We start from the raw sequence: 14,731 nt of genomic DNA, 5'->3' as shown, positions 1-14,731 counted from the left end.
TAGCCGCCCACGTCAAAGTGAGATTTCATGTGTCAGGTTGGAGAGAGCAGTAAGGGTCCTGAGAGAAAAGGAGACACGAGTTATGTTGGAGGAGCGGAGATACAAGGATACAAGGATATCCTCCTAAACAATTGTTTTGGAGAAATCTATGTACCCTTTTTACACATTTCATATTACGGTGTAGATTTTGTTATTATTGCTATAAAACGCTACAAAGGAAGTTTATCAAAATAAAACTCTTGTATTACTCTTCTGTGTCCAGAGGAATTGAAATGCCATGGGAGTTGAATATCAATTATGATTTATTTTTAAAAATCAGACTACCCATTATGATTTATTTTTAAAAATCAGACTACTCATTATGATTTATTTAAAAAAATCAGACCAGAGCTCTTCTTAGTGAAAAAAATTGATATCATTACTTTTTTCTGTAACTTGGATTTGCCTTCTACTTCCCCCATTATTATTCAAACATAATATTTTTTCATTCTGGAAAACCCTTTATTGATTACCTAGTCATAGTTCTCTGAATCAAGGAGGTTTATAAATCAGAATTAAAAAAAAATCTTATTACAATAAGACTATAAAAAGTATTGATGTCAGGGAACCAGCAGTTAGTGTAATGGCTATGTCGCTGGACTCCCACATAGTCGACCGCGGTTCGTGTCCCGGACCCGGTGACTTAAAATTCATGCCGGCGCGTGTGCGTGTATGCCCAAGATCCTGAGAGGAGAATGGAGGAGAATGGATTGTGGTGTGACCATCCCCTCTGGGGGGTGATTTCTCGCTTTCTGTCTCTATGTCTCTCTCTGTCTGTCTGGCGAGCACATGCGCCCTATAGCGAAAACCTCTCTAAAAAAAAAGTATTGATGTCACAGAGAGGTGTGGTATTGTCTATTGAGGATGTCTTGTGGTTTTGTCAACTGTGTTGGGGAGAGGTGTTCACCTGTTGAAATATTCATTTTGTAAGACAAATAATAATGTGATTGAATGTATAAAAGAAAATGAAATGAAAAATAAATTAATAAAAAAAGACTATAAAAAGTTTACTATTTTTCTTCTGAATGAAGAAATGATAATCATGAGTAATACATAATTATTACAGTATACAATTGCTCAAAATAATGTGTAAATTACAAATTTTGATAAATTGTCAAGGTAAAATGTTACTAAAAATGTAACTCTTAATGGTTCGTTATTCTTTTTTTCCCTTTTATTTATTTATTTTTGCCATTTTTGCTATAGGGTGCATGTGCTCACCAGAAAGACAGAGAGAGAGACAGAGAGACAGAAAGCAAGAAATCACCCCCAAGGGGGGATGGCCATGCCGCAATCCCTTCTCGTCCATTCTCCTCTTGGGATCCTGGGCACGCATGCACACACGCCTGGCATGAGTTCAAGCCACCAGGTCCGGGACTTGAACCTCAGTCGACTACATGGGAGTCCAGCGACACAGCCATTATACCAACTACTGGTTCCTTCCCTTTATTTGTGATAGTGTATGTGTTTAGGAGAGAGAGATGAACACCCCCTACAGGATCTGGTTATGCTACAATCCTCTTCCTCGAATCCTCCAGCCCATCTTAGGCACTTGTGCATGTTCCTGACATGTTTCAGGCTAATTGGGCCAGAATTTGAACTGCTGTTGGTATGAGGAGTCCAGGTTCTAGTGAGCCAGCCCACTGTTACTCTCATTGTTGATTTAGTTCACCTATATCTACACTAATATTGCTTATTACTAGGAGAAGATAGAGATCATGATCAATTTGATTCTTATTTTGTATTTCTACAGACATATATTGAGAAATGTTGTGTTATAGTAATGCCAGTCAATTATTTGAATGATTTTTGAGCATATACAGAAAATCACAGGATGACCTACTATTTAATATTAACTAATGTATTAATATAGTTGATAATGTAATAGTATAACACAGTGTATTCATAAATGATATACCAATAATGAATATATCAATTAAGTTAATAATTATTATTTTTCATTTGCCTATTTTGTCAAATAAATCAAATACTAGTATTAAAATTAATTTTAATGATATTTTAAAATTCATTTTGGAAAACAGAAATTTGTCTTTCAAAAGCACTTGATATGTATTCATCTGGGTCATTACCTTTATCAGGTTCTAGGACTTGTTCTAAAAAAGATTTTTTTTTAATTTTAATTTTTTTGGAGAGGTTTTTGCTATAGGGCACGTGCACTCGCCAGACAGACAGAGAGAAACAGAGAGACAGAAAGTGAGAAATCACCCCCCAGAGGGGATGGCCGTGCTGCAATCCCTTCTCCTCCATTCTCCTCTCGGGATCTTGGGTACACACGCACACGCGCCTGGCGTGAGTTTTAAGCCACCGGGTCCAGGACGTGAACCGCGGTCGACTATGTGGGAGTCCAGCGACATAGCCATTACACTAACTGCTGGTCCCGCTAAAAAAGATTTTATCAAGAATTTTAAAATACCTGTTTTTTATTTACTTAAAGGCATTTGCTTCACTTGTTGTATTTAGAAGTGGTTGAAAAAATTTTAATATTATTTGTCTTGATCCTCACATACCTATAACAAGTTTTTTCATAAAAACATGGCTTAAGACTTTGTCAAAATTTTGGAGCTGCAGATCTAGCTGATTCAGTTTATGGAAAACATATTTGATATAACATAATTAATGAAGCAATTCTTGTTGTCACACAATTGGTTTGGCAGCCTTACTTTTTGCTAGAAACAGTTTGGCCTTAGGTTTCAGTTCTAATAAATGTGTTAATACACATCTTCGTGATAGCCACCTCACTTCCGAGTTTTAATTCTCAGACACATAGCTAGGGCATGGAGCTCTGCCAAGAGTTTAAGGCAAGAATAAAATAGAAATTCTGCCACTCTCGATAATTCTTTTCATGCTTTGCTTTGTTTTCAAGTAACTCTCAGAAACAACATGGTTTGAAACTACTCGGAAATATGGCCATTAAATAAAAATTGCTATCACTCTGGAATTCAAAATATTTCAACACAGACTCACATGTTTGTTTTCTGATACCATGTTGGGGCTGTAACAGAAAATTGTCTAAGACTGGGGAGACAGGAGGGCTAGCAGGTAGCATGGTTAAGGCACTGGACTCCCACATGGTCAACTGCGGTTCGAGTCCCAGACCTGACAGCTTGAAACACACTGAACGTGTTTGCATGCATGATCAAAATCCCAAGAGAATGGAGGAGAAGGGACTGCAGTGTGGCTATTCCCCTCGGGGGTGATCTCTTGCTTTCTGTCTCTCTGGTGAATGCATATATTCTATAGCAAAAACAAAAACAAAAAAAACCTGGGGAAACACGTGTCTGCTTAAGTGCTTTGATTAAAGAAGGTTTTCCTAGCTTTACTATAATAATGAGCCCTTTAGTTCTTTGAAGGTTACCGCAGTGTGATTTATGAAGGGTGAAATAGGACTTGTTTTTTTTTTTGTTGTTGTTGTTGTTTGTTTTTGTCAAGTAGGAGTGACAGTAAAAGGGGGAACAGAAAGGAAGAACCTGTTAGCTACCTCAGCACGATGACTAGAAGTCCTCTCTTCCATAGATACGTTTTAGGAAAGAGTACATACTAATGTTGAGGGCGGAAAGTTGATTCCTATTTTCTGTGTGTGCCTGCAACATGGACACTTTCTGAATCCTGGAATCACAAGAATTCCAGTGTGAACTCCTCTGATCTTGAAGAACCAAGGAGAAGATGGTAGGCAGTGCTCAAACTACTGGGTTTCCAGATGATTAGATTGCTAGTGCAGATGACCACCCTTGTCCAACTGCCCAAGTTTTCCCAAGACCAGTCATGCTTCCTAAAGTTTTGTGTTAAGAGAACAAAACTATGTATTTTATTTAAAAAAATCAATACCCACGTAATGTAATGAAAGGTATATTTTTCACTGTCACATACTTTAATAACTACTCTTAAAATTTAGGCAAATATGGGACCAACAGTTAGCGTAATGGCTATGTCACTGGACTCCCATGTAGTCGACCGCAGTTCAAGTCCCAGACCCAGTGGCTTAAACTCACACTGGGCATGTGTACATGCATGCCCAAGATCCCGAGAGGAGAATGGAGGAGAAGGGACTGCAGTGTGGCTATTCCCCTCGGGGGAGATCTCTTGCTTTCTGTCTCTCTGTCTCTCTCTGTCTTTCTGGCTAGAGCATGTGCCCTATGGCAAAAACCTCTCCAAAATAAATAAATAAATGTAGGCAAATGTGTAAAGTAGATGAACTGTTTTAAGAGGTGTCAAATCTGTCCTGCCTCTGATACTCCCCAGTCCTAGACTTCACTCCTACCCTCTATCAGGAGATCTAAGATTCCTTCTGGTCTTATGAAATGCCCCACCATGAGTCCCCACTCAAACATTTGTTCTTTAAACTTTGAAATAAACCACACTCCTTACCTCCCTCCCAATTCAGACTTAGGGTTTGTTTTCACATCTGACTTCCCTGAGGAGAAAAATTATTTTATTTTCTGACTTACATAATTCATACTAAAGTATGAATGATCAAAAGTCTTAATTCTCCCTGAGGTTGCTTTCATTCTAAAAAGAGTTATTGGTGAGGGACTAGCAGGTGGTGCGATGATTATGGTGCTGGACTCCCACATGGTTGACTGTGGTTTGAGTCCCTTATCCAGCAGCTTGAAATTCCCACCAATGTGTCTGCATGCATGCCTAAAATCCTGAGAGGAGGAGAAAGGATTGCAAAGTAGTCATCCGGAGTGAGTTCTCACTTTCTGTGTCTCTGTCTCTGTCTCTTTGGTGAGTTCAAGTGCCCTAAAGAAAAACCTCTCAAAAAAAAGAAATGAAAAAAAAAGTTGTTGGTGAATTATGTTCAGAGCTTTCATATAATGGATGGAAGTGAAGAATGGAAAGTTTCTCTCCTTTACTGTCCCTTGTCCAAGACTGTAGACACTAAAGTCAGCAATTTGCCTACTTGCCCCACCCCCCAAATCAAAGGTTTCTACTACAAGTATATTCAAGTCTCTTTCAGAAAGTAGTATGGTTAGCATTTAGGGTGACGCCATGTAAATAACTATATCGGTACAGTATAGGCTTACATAGTGCCCCACCGGCTTCCAAAAGTAAGCAAGATTTCCAGGTATTGATGTAAGTATCAGAGTGACTCGGGCAGAAGGGGCTATCCATGTGTCTTACCACTTAACAACTTAAATTGTCCTGATATTTTCCATATACTCTACAAATGGGTCGCTATGGAAGTACGTTTAATCTGCAAGGCTGCAAGGACTGCAAAAGGGGGTGAAAAGCATTCCTCCTTTTCATATTGCTTTAATGTCTTATGCCAGCGAAACTTTTCTAATGAGAATGAAACACTCAACATCAAAGCAAAATTTATTTATAATTCTAGTCATTCTATTAATCAGCTGAGGTGTATGCCACAATCCCAATAAACAACAGCAAAAGATAAACAATTTGGAGGAGTCAGAGGAGGCAGTCTTGGCTCCTTTTTTCTGGAGCAGCCTCCCTATGCCTGGGAAGTGAGCTCTCCTCATTTGCATTTTGTGATCCTAATTCTTTGAACAGGGCACTGTTCTGCTGTGGATAAAAGTCACGGAATCTGATGAGTTTCTTTAGATCTTAGAGTCAATTACAGCTAAAAAAACCCCAAAATGACAACAAATACAATTTGGCACCAGATCTTATTTTTAGTGCTAAATATGAAAAACAAAACTAGGAAACTGTTAAAGAGTGAAACATCTCAGGGAATTAATCTTTAATGCAGATTAACCCCTCTGGGTATTTGAATGGAAAGATGCATTTTTGAATCGCTGTTTTGAAAATGAGAAAGTTAATAATCAAAACAGCAAATTTTTCCTTGCTCTGTTTTTATGTTGACAATTAATTCCCAGTTTACCTATGTCACTCAGCACCATCTCAGTCTTACTTCATAGGACACTAGCAGGCTGTGCCTGGGAGAAATGGTGGCGCAAACACTACTACCGCTGAAAGTAAAAGCAGCAGGAAGAAATTAATGTGGTGGGTTCCAAACACCTTGGTTTCCTTAGAATGCAGATCATCTGAACTTAAAAGAAGGATCATTTCAAAAGGAGGCAAGTTGTTTCATAAGATTCTAAAGTTCTGTCAGATTTTCTACATCCTTAAGTCCAGGCCAGTGGTTCCATACTTCGAATATTCAACCACCAAGGGATATTTAAAAATGCCCAGTATCTGGATATAACCTTCCAAACAGTTAAAAGAAAACATTTAGGCTGAGTCTTAGACATTATTTTTTAATTTAAATGTTGTTTTCTTTTTAGATTTTTGCTATAGGGCACATGTGTTCACCAGAGAGAGGGAAAGTGGGAAATCAGTCCCCGGGGGGGATGGCCATGCCACAATCCCTACTCCTCCATTCTCCTCTCTGGATTTTGGGCATGCTTGCACACATGCCTGGTATATTTTTCAGCCACTGGGTCTGGGACTTGAACATGGAGTCAGTTGTGTGGGATCCAGAGCCTTAACCAGCATGGATCTTATTGGCCCCAGATATAATATTTTAAGAGTTACTCAAGGGTTTCCAAATTGTAGTCAAGTTTAGCAACCATCCCTGTTTCACAGATACCTATTCCAAGCTCCAAAAAGACTTAATGACCTACCCAATATCACATTAACTGATTTTCTATAAAACTAAACTAGGCAAATGCTCTTATGACATTATCTCTGCTAAACACCTCTTATGATTCTAAATGGGCACTGGTTGGTTCATTCAAACAACAAATTACTTATTGAGCACCTACAATGTATCAGGCACTGAGACAGTGACTAGGGATAAAACTGATTAAAAACATATGAGCTGGGGCCAGCAGATGGCATAACGATTACCTTACTGGACTCCCATGTAGTCTACCGCAGTTCAAGTCCTGGACCCAGTGGCTTGAAATTCATGCCAGGTATGTGTGCGTGCATGCCCAAAATCCCAAGAGGAAAATGGAAGAGAAGGGACTGTGGTCGTCCCTCCTGAGGGGTGATTTCTCACTTTGTGTCTCTCTGCTTCTCTCTGTCTCTCCGGTAAGCGCACATGCCCTATAGTAAAAAAAATGTCTCTCTTAAAAAAAACGAGCTTTCTGCCATTCTAGAGTTCATAGTCAAAGGGGGAGATAGACACTAATGGGATATTAATAAAATAACTATAAAATAACGATAATGTTCTGGGAATGAAACATCATGGCAACATAAGAGGTTGACTCCTCTGAGGAAGTAAAGACTAAATGAGATTTGAAGAAGTAGATCAATTATGCAAAAGAGGGAGAGAAAAATGGGAGAGACTAATGATAAAGAGAGATCCTTCTTGATCTGCTTAGGAGAATGGCATATGCTAAAAAGCTGCGGCAGGAGACAACAAGAAATGTTCTAGGAGCTGAAAGAAGGCCAGTGAAGAAGGGAGGTCATAGAGGAACTATGTCCATTATTTTTTGCTAACAGAAGAGTTAAGACTGGGTGATTCATAAAGAAACAGGCTTACTGACACAGTTCTGATGGCTGGAAAGTCTAAAGGCACCACTAACTGATGGCAGCAGAACTTCAAGCAGGTTAGATCATGGTCTATATCCACATGGTCTGTGCGGGCCTTATTTCCTCTCCTAACATATGCACCAGAATTCAATCATGTGGGCCCTGCCGTAATGACCTTATCACACCCAAAAGTCCCACTCTGAAACACCATGAAGAGATTTTCAGTTAATGCCTTTATTCTACAACCAAGTCCAATATATGAGCTTGAGGAGACATTCATCCACCACAAAGACCATACTCTAATTAAAACAGGAACTAACAACCAGAAATGAGGTCAATTTCATGTATGAATATAATCTCTATCTTATTATTTTGCATTTAATGATCTTGTCACTATAGTCACAGTGAAATGATTTAAGCACACCTCCACCTTGCCTTCTCAGTATTTATTTTTAAAAATATGTGAGGTGTACCCATGAATAAGGTTCAAACAGGCTATAGACCTCTTCTTACCTAGTGGTTCTCAACCTTCACTGCACTTTGCAATCACTTGGAAACCTTTAGAAATGCTTATGCCCAAGAGATACTCCAGACTGATTTAATCAACATCTTTGGGTGTAGGCTCTAGATTTTTTTTTTTTTTTTAAGCTTCCCTGATTGAAAGCAGCCAACACTGAGAACTGCTATTCTAGGTTGAGGATTTGGTCAGGATTTGAAAGTACTAGCAGGGAAGAGAGAAACTGGGTTTGAATTTGCCACTCTCCACCTTTAATCATCGCCTCTGCATAATGCCTTGGGACTCACCATGTAATGGGGATCTCCTCTGTGTTATAACTTCTTCATGAACAGCTAGATTGGAATTCAAACTGTGGAAACACCAAGGAGAGCTAAATGAAAGGCAAAACTCTCTGTGTCTCCTTCACTTTATCACTTCTCTTCAATCTTTTCCTCTCTACTGGCATGTGTGCGTGTGTGTTATTATGATTTCTGATTTACATACAGTCAATGTACATTTTCGTGCAGTATAGTATGGTTTTTCAATGAGATATCACCTAACCCAGTCAGAAACACAAGAGTAAAAATCAAGCGTTGGCAAAGTTGCAGAGAAAAAAGAACCCTCATGCACTGCTGGTGGAAACATGAATTAATACAGTCATTGTGGAAAACAGTATGGAGGTGTTGCAAAAATCATGGTTTAGTAATCCCACTAGTGGGTATATACCCAAAAGAAGGAAATCCCGCAGTTGGAGAGACATTTGCACATGTTTATTGCAGCATTCCTCATAATAGCTAAGATATGGGATCAACCTAAGTGTTCAAAAAAGGATGAATGGATTGGGAATATGTGGCACATATACACAATGGAATACGACTCAGTCATAAAGAGCAACAAGTTTTGAGATCATGGTAGATTCATATTCAGTCGTAAGAAATAACACAGAGATTCTTTATACCTGTTTCTTCCAATGGTAACATCTTACACCATTACAACCAGGATACTGACATGGATACAGTCAAGATACAGGACATTTTCATCATCACAAGGGTCCCTGTTGTCCTTTTACAGTGACAGCCCCACATCACCCACTTCATCTACTTCTTTACTTTTGACAACTACTAATCTGTTCTCTATTTCTGTAATCTTGCCATTTAAAGGGTGCTCTATAAACACAATCACACAGAATATAACCTGCGTTTGACCTCTTTCACCCAGCATAATTCTCATCCAGGTTGCTGCATATGTCAATAGTTTGTTCCTTTTAATTGCTGAGCAGTATTTTATAGTATGTTTATACCACAGTTTGCTTTAACCATTTCCAATATAGTCTCCCACTCTGGGGGGGATATTTTTAGAATTATTTAATTTTATCTATTATTATTATTATTCAATTAGATCAGAGAAAGACATAGAGATAAAGAGAAGGAGAGAGACAGAGCAAGCTGCCAGGTCCAGAACTTGAAGTGTGGTTGGTCATGTGGGCTTGTACTGTATCTTTATTCTTTTAACAGGGTTTTTCACAGAGAAGTTTTATTTTGTTTTTGTTTTTGCTCTTTAAAGAATTATTTAATTTTATTTATTATCATTATTGTTATAATTTCATCAGAGAAAGACAGGCAGAGAAAGAAAGTGAGAAAGCAAGCTGCCAGATCCAGGACTTGAACCACAGTTGGCCATGTGGGAGTCTAGTGCCTTAACCACCATGCCACCTGCTGGCCCCACAGAGCAGGAATTTTAAACTGTAATGAAATCTGGTTTGTCAAATTTTCCTTTTATGGATTATATTTTTTGATATCAAGTCTAAGAACTCTTTTCCTAACCCTATCACAAATATTTTCACTATGATTTTTTCCAGAGGTTTCAGTTTTACATTTAAGACCATAATCTACTCCGAGTTAATTTTTGTATAAGGCATAAGACTTGTGAAGATTTGTTTTTATGCCTGAGGATGTCCCATTAAAATGCGTGTGCAGATTTGTCTATTTTAGGGTTCTCTATTTTCTCTATTTTTGTTCCATTGATCTAGTGTCTATCTTCTGGAAATACCACAGCTACAAAATAAGCATTGGATAGATGGATTCCACACATTTTCTTCTTCTTTCTCAAAATCATTTCTGCTATTTTAGTTTCTTTGCCTTTTAAGTTTAAAATAATCTTTTGCATTTCTATGGAGAATCTTGCTAATGTTTTGATAGAAATTCTGGTAAATCTGTAATCAACTGGGAAAAACTGACATATTTACTGTGAGCTTTAATTTGTCAATATTGATTGAATGCTGGCAACTTTACTACTAACAGTTTTACTCTATGATATCAACTCACGAGAGTGACATATATCTCTATTTATTTAGTTCTGAGATCCTTTCATTGGCATTGTATTATTTCCAGCATATGAGTGTCTGATTTATACCAAAGTACCTCGAATGTTTAATGCTTTAGTATAGTCTTATATTTTTAACTTTGATGTCCTTGTGTTCATTGCTAGTATATAGAAATAAAATTGGTATTTTATGTATAGTTGTATCTTCTGACTTTATGAAGCTCACTGATTAGTTTTAGGAATATTTTTTTGTAATTTTTTGGGAGGATTTTTTACATGGATAGTTATGTCATCTGAAAATAGGTAAAGTTTTATTTATTTATTTATTTTACTTTCTAATTTGTATACCTTTTATTTTCTTGTCACTTTTTCTCTTTATTTATTTATGCTTAATTTTGTCAGAGGATACATGCACTTGTTGAAGGGGGAGGAAGGAAAATGAGAGAGCACCTTCCATGTGGGATGGCTATGCTAAAAACCCTTCTCCATTTCCCCCTCCTCTGGGGATTTTAGGCGCATACACAAACATGCTCAGCATGTTTCTCATACTTCTGGATCTGAGACTCAAACTACGCAACTTCTTAGCTATCTGGTATCCAACCACCTTCACCACTATGCAATCTGCTGGCCCTCATTTTTTTTTGTTTTTTTTTTTTGGTCTTATTATACTGGCTAAAACTTACTACAATATATTGAATAAATATAGTGAAAGCAGACATCCTAGCCTTGTTTCTGTACCTTGTTCCTAAGGGGAAAACATTTAGTCTTTCACCATTATGCATAATCTGTATAATCTTAGCTATAAGTTTTTGAAGTTGTTTTTTATTAAATTGAGAAAGTTCCACTCTATTCCTCTCTTCTCTGAGGTTTTTATTTCTTTTCTTCTTTTTCTTATCATAAATGCGTGTTGAATTTTGTCACATGCATTTTCTGTATCAATTGATAAAATGATGTGATTTTTCCTGTGACTATAGTGGGTTGTAGTGGATTTTTTTTTTTTTTTTGAGAGGTTTTTCACTATAGGGCGCGTGCGCTCGCCAGACAGACAGAGACATAGAGACAGAAAGTGAGAAATCACCCCCTAGGGGGGATGGTCACACCGCAATCCCTTCTCCACCATTCTCCTCTCGGGATCTTGAGCACGCACGCACGCACACGTGCCCGGCATGAGTTTTAAGCCACCATGTCCGGGACGCGCGCGCGACCTGCGGTTGACTACTGGGAGTCCAGCGACATAGCCATTACGCTAACTGCTGGTTCCCAGCAGTGGATGGTTTTTAAAATATTGAAACAGCCTTGCATTCCTAGAATAAATTCCACTTTATTATGGTGTATAATTTTTTTTTATGTATTGTTCAATTCTATTCATGAATATTTTGTTAAGGACTTTTGAGCCTATATTCATGAGGAATCTTATTCTATCATTTTGCTTCCTCCTTTATTCTCTCCTTTTGGTACTGTCTTCCATTTTTGTTATCAGAGTGACATAAGTTTTAGAAGATGAATTGTGAAGTGTTCCCTCCTCTTTTAGTTTCTGGTAGAATTCTCTAGTGAAACCATTTGGGCCTGAGAATCTCTTATCTTGAGGAGGTGTTAAAGTTATGAATTCAGTTGCCTGAATAGATATAGGATATTAAAATTATCTACTTTATATTAGGTGATTTGTGGTCATTTGTGTTTGAGGAAAAATTTGTACATTTTGTTTAATTTGTCAGATTTATGGTATAGAGTTGTTCATTGTATTCCTTATCCTTTTGATATCTGTAGTGATACCCCTGTTTCATCTCTGATGTTGATTTATATCCTTTTTTTTTTTTAGAGAGGTTTTCACTATAGGGTGTGTGCACTTGCCAGAAAGACAGAGAGAGACAGAGAGACAGAAAGCAAGAAATCACCTTCCAGGGGGGATGGCTATGCTCCAATCTCGTCTCCTCCATTCTCCTCTTGGGATCTTGGGCATGCATGCACACGTGCCTGGCATGAGTTTAAGCCACCAGGTCGGGGACTTGAACCACAGTCAACTACATGGGAGATCAGCGACATAGCCATTATGCCAACTGTTGGCCCCATTTTCTATCTTCTATCTCTTTAATCTTTTTAAATTATATATGAGATCAGCGAGATAATAGTTGTGTGTGTGTGTGTATATATATATATATATATATATATATATTTATCAAGTACTGTAAGATAATTTAATTCAACAAAACAATGTGTAATGATCAACTCAGGGCAATAAATATATCTGCTTTCTCAAATATTCATCTTTGTGTTGTGAATAGTTAAGATCCTCTCTTCTCATTATTTTGAAATGTACATTCAGTTGTAATCAATTGTACTTACTCTTCTGTGCTATAGTACTTAGCACTCATTCCACTTGCTATCTTGCTAAAGATTTGTCAATTTAAAAAAATCGTTTCAAAGACTCACCTTTCTTATTTTCTCTATTATTCTACTGTTTAACATTTTATCGATTTCTGTTCTGATCTTTATTTAATTCTTATTTTTTATACAGTCAATCGCTATACACCATTTAGCTTGTATTGAGAATTTACCTAACATGAAATATACCTCAGACCAATCCAGTTGAGAAAACTATATATATTATCAACAGATAATAAACCATTTCTGTGTCCCACAAATGTCTTACCTCTCATTTTTTTTTCTCCCTAATTTCCTTCTATACATTCTTCCCCTCTTCAACCCTCTTTCTACACTGTCTCTGGTGTCTATAACTATTTTCAACACTTTTACGTCCTCCAATCTTTCAGTCTCTACCATAGAGTGTGGACAGTCAGTATATGTTAAGTGGAGACATACAATATCTCTTTCATAGCCTGACTTGCTTCACTCAGCAAAAAAGTCTTCCATATTCATCCACTTTCTATCAAATTCCAGGATCTTTTTTTCTTTTTTTTGTGTGTGTGTGGCAGAATAGTATTCCATAGAGTATATGTGCCACACTTTTTCAATCCATTAATCTGTCTTTGGACATTTGGTTTGGTTCCATATCTTAGCAATCGTGAATAATACCACAATAAACACAGATGTGTGATCACTTTTCTGACTAGCATTTCCTTGTCCTTTGGGTAGACACCCAGGAGTGGAAATGCTGGATAATGTGGTATTTCTATTTGTAGGCCTTTGAGGAACTGCCATATTGTTCTCCACAGTGGCTGGACCAATGTATATTCCCACCAACAGTGTAGGAGAGTTCCCCTTTCACCACATCCCCATGAGCACTTATCATTATTGTTTTTTCTTTTCTTTACCATTCTGACTGTGGTTAGGTGGCATCTCATAGTTATCTGCCTCTCCCTTATGATGAGGGATGTTGAGCATTTTCTCATATGCTTTTTGGCTTTTCATATGTCCTCCTTAGAGAGCTGTTTATTCAGCTAATTTTCCCATTTTTTAATTGAGTTAAATCTTTTTTTTTTCCAGGTAAGCCACTTGAAGTTCCTGTATATTCTAGTTATCAGTCCCTTATCTGGGGTATAGTGTACAAGAATATTCTCTACTCCTGTTTATGGAACTAGAACTAACTATATCTATAAACAAGGTTTTCCTTCTGAAAAAAACATTTTCTTAATATACCTTCACAGTGACTGTCTATATTTTTGTGGTCTCTAATAGAGTATATTGTGAATTAGTCAGCTATTTTTATAACTTTTCTTTCATTGCAATTTGTTCTCCCTAAAGTACCTGGATTTATACCTTCATTCCTCAATGTTCTGCTGAGACTGCTATCAAAAGTCACCATTTGTGGGAACCAGCAGTTAGCGTAATGGCTATGTCGCTGGACTCCCATGTAGTTGACTGCGGTTTGTGTCCCAGACCCGGTGACTTAAAACTCATGCCAGGCGCATGTGCATGCATGCCCATGATCCCAAGAGGAGAATGGAGGAGAAGGGATTGTGGCGTGACCATCCCCCTCAGGGGGTGATTTCTTGCTTTCTGTCTCTCTGTCTCTCTCTGTCTGTCTGGCGAGTGCACGCGCCCTATAGCAAAAACCTCTCCAAAAAAAAGAAAAAAAGTCACCATTTGTACCCACACCTTTTTCTTTAAATGAAATTCAAATATTGGCTGCATTTGAAATGGTTCATTCCTCCCTGTTAAGTCTATCTTCCTTGGTTTGCATGATGTGTTTGAGTCACAGCTCTTTCACTCACTGTCTACATGACCTTGAGCAAATCACAGAAGCTCTTAGAGCTTTATTTCCTTTATTATAAAATGGATGGGGGCTAGTAGGTGGCATCATTGTTAAGGCACTGGATTCCCACATGGTCAACAATGTTCAAGATTTGGATCCAACAGCTTGAAAACCTTAAAAGATACAGGTGAGAATTATAATTGCTTTTTTCCACCCCTCTTTTTTTCTATAGGGCATGTCCACTTTATCAGAGAGAGACAAAG

This window comes from Tupaia chinensis, unplaced genomic scaffold, assembly GCF_000334495.1.
Source record: "Tupaia chinensis unplaced genomic scaffold, TupChi_1.0 Scaffold000255_1, whole genome shotgun sequence".
NCBI classification, from domain to species: domain Eukaryota; kingdom Metazoa; phylum Chordata; class Mammalia; order Scandentia; family Tupaiidae; genus Tupaia; species Tupaia belangeri.
This window is presented reverse-complemented; position numbering follows the sequence as displayed.